This window comes from Ovis canadensis, chromosome 13 (genome assembly GCF_042477335.2).
Source record: "Ovis canadensis isolate MfBH-ARS-UI-01 breed Bighorn chromosome 13, ARS-UI_OviCan_v2, whole genome shotgun sequence".
In the NCBI taxonomy this organism is placed as follows: domain Eukaryota; kingdom Metazoa; phylum Chordata; class Mammalia; order Artiodactyla; family Bovidae; genus Ovis; species Ovis canadensis.
Genome location: NC_091257.1, coordinates 94357365 through 94370293, shown reverse-complemented (window position 1 = coordinate 94370293; position 12929 = coordinate 94357365).

The following is a 12929-nucleotide window of genomic DNA, read 5'->3' as shown; positions in this document are numbered from 1 at the left end:
CGGCACTGCCAGCGCCACCGAGACCAAACGGGGCCTCTGGCAGGAGCCCTGCTGTCATCCCCACCTCTGGGAACAGGGCGTAGCCGCCGCTACCCCCTCCTACCAGTGTGGCCACTTCTCCATGTCACTTCTCGTTCTTACACTCAGGCGTCTCCGACTCTTTGTGACGCCGTGGACTGTAGCCTGTCAGGCTCCTCTGTCCATGGGATTCTCCAGGCAAGAATACTGAAGTGGGTTGCCATGCCCTCCTCCAAGGGATCTTCCCAACCCAGGGATGGAACCCAGGTCTCCTGAATTGCAGGCTGATTCTTTACCATCTGAGCCAGCAGGGAAGTCCAAGAATACTGGAGTGGGTAGCCTATCCCTTCTTCAGGAGAACTTCCCATCCCAGGAATCGAACCAGGGTCTGCTGCATTGCGGGCAGATTCTTTACCAGCTGAGCTGCTGCTGCTGCTAAGTCGCTTTAGTCAAGTCCGACTCTGTGCGACCCCATAGACGGCAGCCCACCACACTCCTCCATCCACAGGATTCTCCAAGCAAGAACACTGAAGTGGGTTGCCATTTCCTGCTCCCACCAGCTGAACTACTAGCTTCTAATTAAAAATCTGGGTGGGCTCATCTGATCGGCAGGACTGGGCTCATGCCACTGTCCCCTCGCTGCAGAAATGGCTGGGAAAATGAGTACTTGACACTGTCAGCCTCTATCATAAGAAGTGGACTTTTGTCTCAGAAGCTAGGAGATTCCCCAGGTACAGAAAGGGGGTTTGAATACGGAAGAGGGTTCACACTGCAGCCTGGCCACTCTCCTCTGAAACTCCGCCGACAGGGCTGGCCCTGGGCTTACACTCAGAAACTCAGATGTGGGGAGGGGGTCCCACCCCTATGAACTGAAGATGATGGCTCGTTACACCGAAAGTGTTTGTACATATGATGCGGTTCATGTTGGACTCTTGCAGTCCTCCTGGGAGTCTGAAAATCAAATCTGGCGCCAGGCATAGGCTGCCCATGTGAGCAGCCCCCTCTGCAAACCCCGGGCCCTGAGTCTCCAAGGAGCTTCCCTGGCGGGCAACATTCCACAGACACTATCACCACTCGTAGCTGGGGGCTAACCGCCCCCAGGGGCGCCCCGGGAATAGACGCCCGGAGCTTGTGCCTGGTGTCCTCTGGACTCTGCCCCGCGTGCCTTCTCCTTTGCTGGTCTTGCTCTTCCCCTTTTCACTGGAATGAGTCACAAGCACAGGGAAACCGTATCCTAAGTCAGACAAGTCCTCCCAGAGGGTGCAGAGGTCTCAGGGACCCTATACACCACCAGCGTTACAGCCTCCAAGAAACGCCAACTCAGGAAAGCCCCGACATGCTCGGGGTTCTCAACACTTCCAGTGACTCTTCAAGGCAGGGCTGTGACGTAGATATGGCAGTCTGGCTGGCCCTGTTCACAGAGGGGGATACTGAGGCTCACAGAAGGGAGGGACCTGCTAAGACCTCAGGATCACCAAACCCAGCTGAGTCCAGTGCTCTTGCCCTGGGGGCTCCCCGCAAAACTCTCTCCAAGCTTAGAAGCCTGGGTCGGATTTGTTCTAGCAGCTGAGCCCCCTGTGCAAGAAAAGCATTCCAGGCAGCCTGAGCCTTTTTGCAAATGGATATGATATTTCAATCATGTCTGCACCAAACAGAGCGGAAACAGGACATTTTCCACCACGGCCGTCTGAGAATTAAATGAGCGTCCCCTCTCCTTGGGCTGCCCAGGTGGTGCTAGTGGTAAAGAACCTGCCTGCCAGTGCAGGAGACATAAGAGACCTGGGTTCGATCCCTGGGTCAGGAAGATCCCCTGGAGGAGGGCATGGCAACCCACTCCAGTGTTCTTGCCTGGACAATCCCCATGGACAGAGGAGCCTGGTGGGTCCTCTCTCCCACACTGGCAGGTGGGTTCTTTACCACTAGCGCCACCTGGGAGGCCCCCAGCAGTGTATTTGGAGCCAGTTCTGAATATTGAGAAGCTGAAGTGCTCGGAAATAGCTCACACAACTGGAAACTGTTTGCTTTCAGCTCAACTTAAAACAGGTGGAGTTTTGCCCCTTTTGTTGTTGCTTTTAATGTCTGGAGCCTGACACGTCTTCCTCAGTGGTTGTAGGGGGCTGCATGATGGCCCCCCAGAAGATCTGTCCATGTCCTCGTCTCTGGAACCTGTGAATTCTACTGTATTTGGTAAAAGAGCGAATACTGCCGTATAAGGCAAAAGATGTGACTTAAGGATTTTGAGAGGAGGAGTTTATCCTGGACTATCTGCTTGGGCTCCAAATCCAATGAGAAAACCGCTGTTATAAATCCACACTCATAAGAGCGGGGCGGAGGCAGGCTTGACAGTTGGGAGTGGAGACCGTGATGTGAGGATGGAGAGACTAGGGGTTGACTCCGCTGCAAGTCAAGAAGTGCTGGCCGCAGCCTGAGCTGGAAAGGGCAGGGAAGAGAGCGTCCCCTCGAGCCTCCAGAGGGAGTGCGCCCTGCTGACACCTTGATTTCAGGTCTCTTGGCTTCCAGCACTATGAGGGAATGCACTTGTGTTTTATTAAGCCACCTACTGCATGATACATTGTTACAGCGGCCACAGAAAACTAATACAGCCACAAAAGTTATTCCAGATTTTAAAAAAGGGAAGTCCCTGCGTTTGCCCCCACCCCCACCCCAGGGCCTTCGCACATGCCGACCCTTCTGCTCCTGTGCTCTGTTCCAGCTCATCAGGGCCCAGCTCCTTCTCACGGTTCCTGCCCCTGCCCGAATGTCACCTCCACACAGAAGCCTTCCCTGAGCCCAGGCTCGCAGGAGAAGGCGCTGCCAGTCGCTCTCCGGCGTCTTACCCCATCTTTACTTACCACAGTATAAACCGATCTGTCAACTTGCTTACTTATTGACTGGAACCTAGTCTGTCTTCTCTGTGACCACAGTCCCCGTGCCAAGTAGCCGGTGGGGGTTAAATCCACGTGTTCACTAGAAGCAGTCAATGTTGTTTTACACTGAAACGGAGAAATGCGAACTCTGTATGATCACATTTAGCATTCCAAATAATTCTTTGGCTACAAGAAACCTCCTCACTATATCCCAGCCCACCAGCCCACACTGTCCCTCCCTTCGGCCATAAGGTCACTTAGATGGGAAGCTGAGGCCTGGAAGGATTCGCCCTCTGGCCGCATCATGCTAGCTATCACTGTGTGACCTTGGGTTTACTGTCTCTCTGAGATGAGATGACCTCCTTAGTAAAGGGAGGAATTTTTTTTTACTACTGTCCTATTTATGAAGTCATTTCAAACTGCCCAACCCTGTGCTAAGCCTTTTTTTTTTTCCTCTGAAGTATAGTTGACCTATTATATTGATTTCAGGTATACAATATAGTAATTTAATATTTTTACAGATAACACATCAGTTATAAAATGTTGACAATTTTCCCGTGCTGTACATTTCATCCATGTAACATTTATTTTATGCCTAGCAGCTTGTGCCTCTCATTCCCCTTCTCCAGTCTTGCCCCTACCGCTAGCTGTTCGCTGTATGTGAGTCTGTTTCTCTTTTGTTCTATTTGTTTTACTTTTTAGATTCCACATATAAGTGAAAACATACGCTATTTGTCTTTGTCTGATTTATTTCACTAAGCATAATACCCTCTGGGCTTCCCTGGTGGCTCAGATGGTAAAGAATCCACTTGCAATGTGGGGGACCTGGGCTCAATCCCGGGGTCCGGAAGATCCCCTGGAGAAGGCAGTGGCAGCCCACTCCAGTATTCTTGCCTGGAGAATCCCCATGGACAGAGGAGCCTGGAGGGCTACAGTCCATGGGATCACAAAGAGTCAGACATGACTAAGCGACTAACACACAAATACACACACACACAGTACCCTCCAGGTCCATCCATGATGTAAGCTAAACTAGTCACATGCATACTCCTATTTGGTCCTTATGATAATCCCATGGGGGAGGGGGTTACTATTATGGACCTCATTAATGGATGCAGAAACCAAGGCATATGAAAGCTTCATCACTGGCCCAGGGTTACAGAGCTAGTAAGGTAGAACCCAGACTCAGAGTTATATACCAGGACACTGTTCTCTCAAGACGCCCACAGCCCTCAACCTTCTAACTCACTTTGAACAGTTGGCTGAGAGAGACTTAAATTGCTGACTAATGCAGGCACAATGGCACATACCTGCCAGTCTTCAATCAGGGTCAATGTCTGGGGAAAACGTTTTTTCTTGTTTCCCTTGCTTTTGAAAACTTGTTGCAAGAGTCAGCATGCTGAAAGCCTGAACTTCTCTGCCCCTAAATCAAAGGGCAAGTGCAGAGACTTCCCTGGTGGCCCAAAGGTTAAGAATCCACCTGTTAATGCAGGGGACATGGGTTTGACCCCTGGTCTGGGATGATCCTGTATGGCACAGAGCAAGTAAGCCTGCGCTCCATAACTACTGAGTCCTCACCCAGAGCTCACGAGTTGCAGCTACTGAACCCATGGGCCACCACTACCGGAACCCAGGTGCCTAGAGCCCACGCTCCACAGCAACAGAGTCCACCACAACCAGAGAAAGCCTGCATGCAAAAAGGAGGACCCAACACAGCCATAAATAATTTTTTTTAAAGGGGGCAAGTGCAGATTTTCCCTGTAAACACCCACAGGGGAGAACGCTCTCGTTATCAGGGCCCTCGCATTCTTCACCCTCCAACTCCTGCTTCTCTCTCCACAGCAGGCAGACAGACCGATCTTCACGTGGGGGGAATGTAAGGAGCCCCTGAATTATTTACTATTAAAAGGCACTGAGCTGCCAGCTTCCTCTCTGAATTATTTAGCACCGCCATGTAAGGCTATGTATGTTCAATCCCAGCATGTCCCATTCACGTTAGCTCTGTGGAAAGTGGCTTTGTTCTAGGCAGTGTGACAAGCTCCCTGTCTCTTTGGCATCAGCTACTCTGTCCATCCTGAAGTCAAGAATAGCTGACGTTGTTTGCTAGGGGCCCACAAGGTTCAGAATCAGGTCCATCAGGAAACACAGAGGGGTTTCTGCCTCCCAGCAAAGATGAGATGACCAGGTCCCTCTGCAGGCAGAAAAGCCGGAGCAACACCTGCAGTGAGGTTTCAGCAGCTGCTTTCCGAGAGCCCAATGGGGCCTCATGTATTTCCCCCAAATTATGAGACACCGACTTTGGTTTTCCCAGAAGCTGCTACACTGTTGGGTGGATAAGATGCATGTGTAAGACAACTGGAGAAAGAGGGCTCATCCAGCTTCCACCACTTAAACCTGGTGATCGCTGGCTCTTTCGTTTCTCAGAGTCTTAGAGTCCTCCGTTTGTAAAATGGGAGCAACGTGCCTTCCTTACAGTGCTGTGAAGACTGAATGTGTTCATGTAGAATATTAGGAATCTATTCATCCATTTACACCTGACCCAGCATAAACGTCAACCCCCCAGGGTCTGGGGGATACATGAAATGAATCGATGAAAAAAAAAATGCAGCTGGTGTCTGCTTGGATAGAAGGATGGAGACAAGCCCATCACGGTCGAGCTTCAGAGAATGTGGTTTTAGGAACACTGGAAGCAACTTTCCTTCATGCAGTCCTGCCTTTCTCTGCTAAGCCCTGTGCAATGGATGAGCAATGCAGAAATACATTCAGTGAGTATTCATTGAGCACATACTAGGTACCAGGTACTAAGCTGAGGGGAGACAGCCCATGAATAAAATGCAGACAAAAACACAGATGCACTCTAGAACGAAGGAGGGAGAATCACTGCCCGCAAGGAGCGTGGAGAGGAAGAGGGACAGGTGAGCAAGCCAGAGCACGGAGTGTCACGACGCTAAGACAGGGCTCAGGGCACCGACAAGGAAACCAAAACAGACACACTTGGGGCGTTCGGGGGAACTGTCACAAGGGGGGCCGTGTCTAAGCTGAAGTTCAGGGCTGTGAAAACGCCACCAGCACTATCTAGAGAGGCTGGGGGGAGGACATATCGGGATTTGGCTAATGATAGTTTTCCTGACTAGGGTAGGAGAGTTTCAAAGATGGGGCTTTATGCTGCCATAACAGATGAATTTCTATGTTAACTTTAGGAGGTCATAAAATTTTTAATTAAACATCTGCCAGGTTACAAAAGGGCAGCCATCATGAAAAAATAATCCAGGTCATTTCCTCTTGAAAATAGCCAGTTTCAAAGATGGTCTTGGAAAGTAAATGGAGAAAAAAGCCTAATCAAATGTAAGATGGTGTTTCAGCCAGGCTGGGAGAGATTCAGCATGGACAATTAGGGGACTTTTATTCTCTTTCCCCTCTCCCTCCACCCCTCCTCCCTTGAAGGTATCTGGTTTTTTAGCTGTCTATGAAAAGAACTTGAAGTCAGCCCATTAACAGAATTCAGACAAATGTCAGCGCTTCTCATGTACCAGAAGGGGAGGACTTGAGAAAAACTGAAATGCTTGGGGCAGCCACAGGACCCTGAACTAGTCAGGGCTTCTTTGATCGCAAGTGATTGAAACTCAACTCAAACTTTCCACCTTCAGGCGTAGATGGATCCAGGCGCTCACGATGTAATCAATGGGGCCGTGTCTGGTCCCTGTCGTCCTCTGTGTTGGCTTCACTCTCAGAAGGCATGGCCTGTGTCCCTACACAATGGCCTCCGTGGTCCCAGGTGTACTTATTATCAGCTGAGCAACCAGAGCAGAAAGACCATCTCTTCTTTTAGTAACTCCCTAAAACATCTCAGAGTTAGCTCTGATTGGCCTACTGGGTCACAGGCCAATCCCTAAGTCGATCTGTGGCCAGGGAAACGAGCATTCTCGTTGGTCACGCGTCCACTCTTGGCACCAAGGGTCTGGTTAACCTCTTCTTTTTCATGATCAATCCAAGTTATTAATTTTTATTTAAGCTGTTTCTTGCTATAAGCAAAGAGACAGAAAATCAGCCTACTGGTCATCATTTGATATATGTAAAGAGGGTGAGTTTAAGGTCCCACACACTTTTCTGGTCCATGTGCAGAGTAATAGTTCAAACCACTGATGCTGTGGTCCAGGCACAGCATCTTTTTCATCTTCATGGCCGGTTGGAAGCAGATTCACATGCTGTTGTTGTGGTTGCTGTTCAGTTGCTCAGTCGTGTCTGACTCTTTGTGACCCCCTGGACTGCAGCATGCCAGGCTTCCCTGTCCCTCACCATCTCCTGGAGCTTGCCCACTCATGTCCATTGAATTGGTGATGCTGTATAACCATCTCGTCCTCTGTCTTCCCCTTCTCCTCCTGTCTTCTATTTTTCCCAGCATCAAGGTCTTTTCCAATGAGGTGGCACTTTGCATCAGGTGGCCAAGGTATAGGAGTTTCAGCTTCAGTCCTTCCAATGGATATTCAGGGTCGATTTCCTTTAGGATTAACTGGTTTGATCTCCTTGTAGTCCAAGGAGTCTTCTCCAACACCACAATTCAAAGGCATCAATTCTCTGGTGCTCAGCCTTGTTTATGGTCCAGCTCTCACATCCACACATGACTATTGGAAAAACCATAGCTTTGACTAAACAGACCTTTGTCAGCAAAGCGATCTCTCTGCTTTTCAATACGCTGTCTAGGTTTGTCATAGCTTTTCTTCTAAGGAGCAAGCATCTTTTAATTTCATGGCTGCAGTCACCATCTGCAGTGATTTTGGAACCCAAGAAAAGAAAGTCTGTCACTGTTTCCATTGTTTCCCCATCTATTTGCCATGAAGTGATGGGACCGGATACCATGATATTTGTCTTTTGAAAGTTGAGTTTTAAGCCAGCTTTTTCACTCTCCTATTTCACCTTCATGAAAAGGCTCTTCAGTTCCTCCTCACTTTCTGCCATAAGGGTGGTATCATCTGCATATCTGAGGTTATTGATATTTCTCCCAGCAATCTTGATTCCAGCTTGTGCTTCATCCAGCCTGGCATTCTGCATGATGTACTCTGCATATAAGTTAAATAAGCAAGGTGACAATATACAGCCTTGACATACTCCTTTCCCAGTTTGGAACCAGTCTGTTGTTCCACGTCCAGTTCTAACTGTTGCTTTTTGACTTGCAAACAAATTTCTCAGAAGGCAGGTCAGGTAGTCTGGTATTCCCATCTCTTTAAGAATTTTCCACTTTGTTGTGATTCATACAGTCAAAGGCTTTGGTGTAGTCAATAAAGCAGAAGTAGATGTTTTTCTGGGAATGCTCTTGCTTTTTCTATGATCCAACTGATGCTAGCAATTTGATCTCTGGTTCCTCTGCCTTTTCTAAATCCAACTTGAACATCTGGAAGTTTTCAGTTCAGGTACTGATGCAGGCTGGCTTGAAAGATTTTGAGCATGTCCTTGCTAGCATGTGAAATGAGTGCAACTGTGCTGTAGTTTGTGCCTTCTTTGGCATTGCCTTTCTTTGAGATTGGAAGGAAAACCGACCTTTTCCAGTCCTGTGGCCACTGCTGGGTTTTCAAATTTGCTGGCATATTGAGTGCAGCACTTTCACAGCATCATCTTTTAGGATGTGAAATAGCTCAACTGGAATTCCATCATCTCCACTAGCTTTGTTCATAGTGATGCTTCCTAAGGCCCACTTGACTTCACCCTCCAAGATGTCTAGCTCTAGGTGAGCGATCACACCATTGTGGTTATCTGGGTCATGAAGATCTTTTTTGTACAGTTTTTCTGTGCATTCTTGCCACCTCTTCTTAGATATCTTCTGCTTCTGTTAGGTCCAGAACAGAGAGTGGTGACTGTCTCCAAGGACAGGGCTTGGACCTAGTGTAGAGGTGGGGGTAGACTATGAACTTGGTCCCTCATCCCGTCCACCGTACAAATTCCAAAGGATGACCAGCATAGCCACTTCCACCCCAGGGATCAAGCTGAGCCCTCCTTGCCACGCAAGCCCCTCAACAGAGGCTGCCCCAGCTGCAGCTGGGACCAACCTCACGGTCCAGAAAGCCGGAACCCAGCCTCCGCTGCCATCCTCAACCTGGACCGCCCTGGAGCCAACCCCTCTCGAACTGCAAAGCCTGAGAGTGAAGAACAGGTAGTTCCCCTGTGAAGTACAGGAAAGGTGAGGTTCGGTTGCCTAAGTAAGGGCAAAGGATTCTGGGTGGACTAGAGTCCCCATCACTCAGGACAGTCCCCTGGGAGAGTTCATCTCAAGGAAAGGCTCTAGCTTGGCCCCTGAGCCCGGGATTCCAAGGGAAGGCGTGAATCTTGGGCAGCGTGAGGTCTGGAACTTGACCCCACCTTCGTTAGGCGGCCTTGACCGTGTGGGCTTGAAACAGCCCATAAAACGCTGACCAGCTTAAACTGGTTTTGCCTCCTTAAATAGGTTCTTGATTAACCGAACCTTGAATTATTTTAGAGACGCACGTGCAGGATGGAATCCGTGTCTCCAGGACGTCGCTATGTCTCCGCGTCTCCACGACCCTGGGTCCAGAAACCTTCCATCTGTGGTAACAATATAAATTTTGCCACCAGTGCCCTTTATGAAGCAAGAAGCCCATCACTAAGGAAAACCTGGCTTCCAGCAGCACGAGTAGCTTATGTGGACTGATTCAAGACTAGCCCATCAGCTTCCAGGCTTGAAATTTCCCTAAACCCTTACATTTTATCCCAGAACCCTGGATCACAGAGACAGATTTGAGCCCTGCCTCCTGCCTCCTTGCCTGTCAACTTGGCAATAAGCTTTCTTTTTCAAAAGCTGGTGCCACAGTATCGGCTCCTCTGTGCGTCTGGCAGTGAGCCCATGCTTGGTGACAGGCTTCCCCTAAGAAGGGGATAACGTCCCCTCCCTGCCCCGAGCACAGCGCACACCAGGCCCACAGCCCACATGGTGATCCCCCACCAGAGTACGTCCCCAGGGCAGGAGACAGGCCCTCCTTAGCTGCTGGGCTGACCAGTTACCATGAAGATGCGAAACTCTGGTGGCAGGAGAGACCAAAGGGATTTGCTCCCAAGCATGGGCAGGACCACAGGGCTTAGAGGCAAGCAGCCCAGAGGATGCATCAAAAGCCACGGCCACAGAAGTCACCCACACTGGGGACTGCTGTGTCCACACGTGAAGCCCGGGTACAGGCAGAAGCGTCGGACAAGCCCGCAGATTCAGGCCTGGGTAACAGCCACAGCCATGTCCGCCTCCTCGCAGAAGCCGCCCTGAGCATCTTCTATTTTTTGGCCGCGCTGGGTCCTGGCTGCCGCCTGAGGGCGCTCTCTAGTTGAGGCGGGAGGGGGCTGGTCTCTGGTTGTGGAGCGTGGGCTTACTGAGGTGGCTTCTCTCGTCTCAGCACAGGCTCGAGAGAGCGTCAGCTCACGGTTCGTGGAGAACGGGCTTCATTGCCCCAAGGCATGCGGAGTCTTCCCAGAGCAGGGATCAAACCCCAGCCCCCTGCCCTGGCAGGTGGATTCTCAACGGCTGGACCACAGGGGAGCCCTGCACTGAGCACCTTACGGGCACCGTGGCCTTGGATCCTGACAGTAGCCCCAGGACATAAGAATCACCATCTCTCTTTGACAGGTGAAGACACTGAGGTTCGAAGAGATTCATCTACTTGCCCAAAGCCAAACGAACAAAGGTGGCGGAGCTGGAATAGAAACCTGGCTCTTGACTGCACAGGTTGGGGAGTATCCTTTTGTTATGGGACCCCCTCCCCAGCTAAAGGTTTTGCACACACCCAATGAGGGTAGTGGTACACCAGACCATCCGGGTTAGAGAGAAAACAAAGGATCACCCACAGACCAGAAGTCGACGTTTCCGTGGCGGGCCCCGTGTTCAGATCCCAGCTACACCTGTTTGGAGCTGCTGGCTTTCAGCAAATCACTCTGGTCCCTCCAAAAGGGGAAAATAGTATCCTGGCCATCCCATAAGAGGCTGCGTGTTAGTGCTCATGGATGTGTTTGAAAACTACAGAGGGCTGCACAGATGTAAATAATCATAATAATACCCTGCAAGGAGGAGGCCAGTGAACGTATTAAATACTTCTGAGGGAGGAGACGGCGGTGTTGATACCACACTGTCTCAGCCCGAACAATGCCATCTGCCTGCAAATATTGTGATGTGGGAGGGAAGAAACAAGCTCTATCCAATTATCTCCCTTATGAAGATATACTGGAGTACAATTAATTCTCTATGCCATAATATTCTCTTAATTCGGGGTAAAAATAGGCCTTTCTTCCCGAGGCCTCTGCTATGATATGCAAAATGCCGCTTCCCCATTTGTAATATGCTAATACGCTGGTAATTAAAAGCTCCAAGATTCTGCTTAATGACTGTGTTTAGTTCGTTGAGGATAACCGCATCATCTACCCACTTTTCTGGGGTTCCCAGGCTGCATCTAGAGGGAAAAATAAGTGGTTGAGAGACAAGAGGAGTCTTCCAGCCTCGCAGCGGTCCAGACACGCCTCCTCTAGACTCTGAGGGACGTATATGCCAGGAGCTTTCGCCTCCTCCTCCAGGAAAGGGAAGCATTCTCATATCACGAGCACTTGCTCCAATCTTGTGACTTTGGACTTGACACTTCACCCTCTCCCGATTCCCCAACCCCAACCCACAGGCTAGAGAGATCACCAGCACAGTACTTCTCAGCCATGGCATGACTGACACTGTGGGCTGGATCATTCTTTCAAGTGGGACCATCCATGCATCCCAGGACATTTGCCAACATTCCCAGCCTCCACCCACAAAAAGCCAGGAGCATCACCCCCACCAGTTCTAACAACCCCGAATCCCTCCAAACATTGCCAAATTTCTCTTTTCATTGCACAATCACCCTGAGTGGAGAACCACTTGACTGAATATAAAAAGATGAAAAAGCCATTTAAAATTCTATTCCAAGGGGATCAATTAAATAAAGCATGGTGCTCCACCCAGTGAAATTTACTCAGCACCTAAGTCAGCCCTATAGCAACAGACACAGACCATCTTTAAGCGAAACAGTCAAGAAGGAGGATGGTATGTGTAGCGAGCTAATTTTCTGTTCCCCTTATTTGCACATTTGTTCGTTTGTTTACAGGATGTCATTAGCAGGGCACAAGAACATGTAAATGGGTGAGCCGGACTTTGACATGCAAGAGGGATGCTTCGTGTTCACATTTCTGTATGAATTTTGTGCCCTGGGCATGTATTACTTATTTAAAGAGTAAATAAAGTTTTAAAATAAACACCTAGCTCGTTGTCTCGCTCGAAACAGTCTCAATAAATTCTGTTCCCGTTCCCTCCTCTCCACTGTCACAGCCACTCTCAGACAGCCTCAGACAGGATATTCTTTATCTGTCCTGTACTGTCTCCTGGAACATTATCAACAGTTCACATCTTGAGAGCAGCTGCCCAGCCCTGCAGACTGACGCCCCCTGTGGCAGGAAGGCCATGAGACTCGGGGTTTCAGAGAGAGGACCTGGGCTCTGAAGCGTGGCGAGGTCAGGTCCCTGATTCTGCACTGGGTTCTCAGGTCCTCTGGGACACTCACAGGCCGGGCTGATCCAAAGGCTGAAACGCGAGGTCCAGACACACAAATGATCCACTGGATCCCTTGCTTTGTAAAAAGAATTTAAATGGGATGCCTTCAAACTGTGAGTCCTTGAGAGAACAAAAGCATGGCTTTCCTGAAAAGGAGCTTGACTGACTTCACCGTGTCCAGGAAAGTCTCTCAGATGATAGATGTTTAAGTCCTACCTCATATAGGGGTCAGCTTAGGAGTAATGAGCACGCAGCAAAATGATCTACCTACCGAGTTTCAGATTCTCCATTTGCCAGCCAATGCACGAATTGCGTCAAACCTGTATTTTCCAGTATGTCTGACGCAACTATGAAGACAATTTTGAAACATTAAGAAATGTGGTAAAATAAGTTTGGAAAAACTGGGTTAAAAGAGGTTAGACAAGTTTCTAAGTTTCTTTACTGCGGGACTTCTTAGAGCATTTGTTGAGAACAACAGAATAATT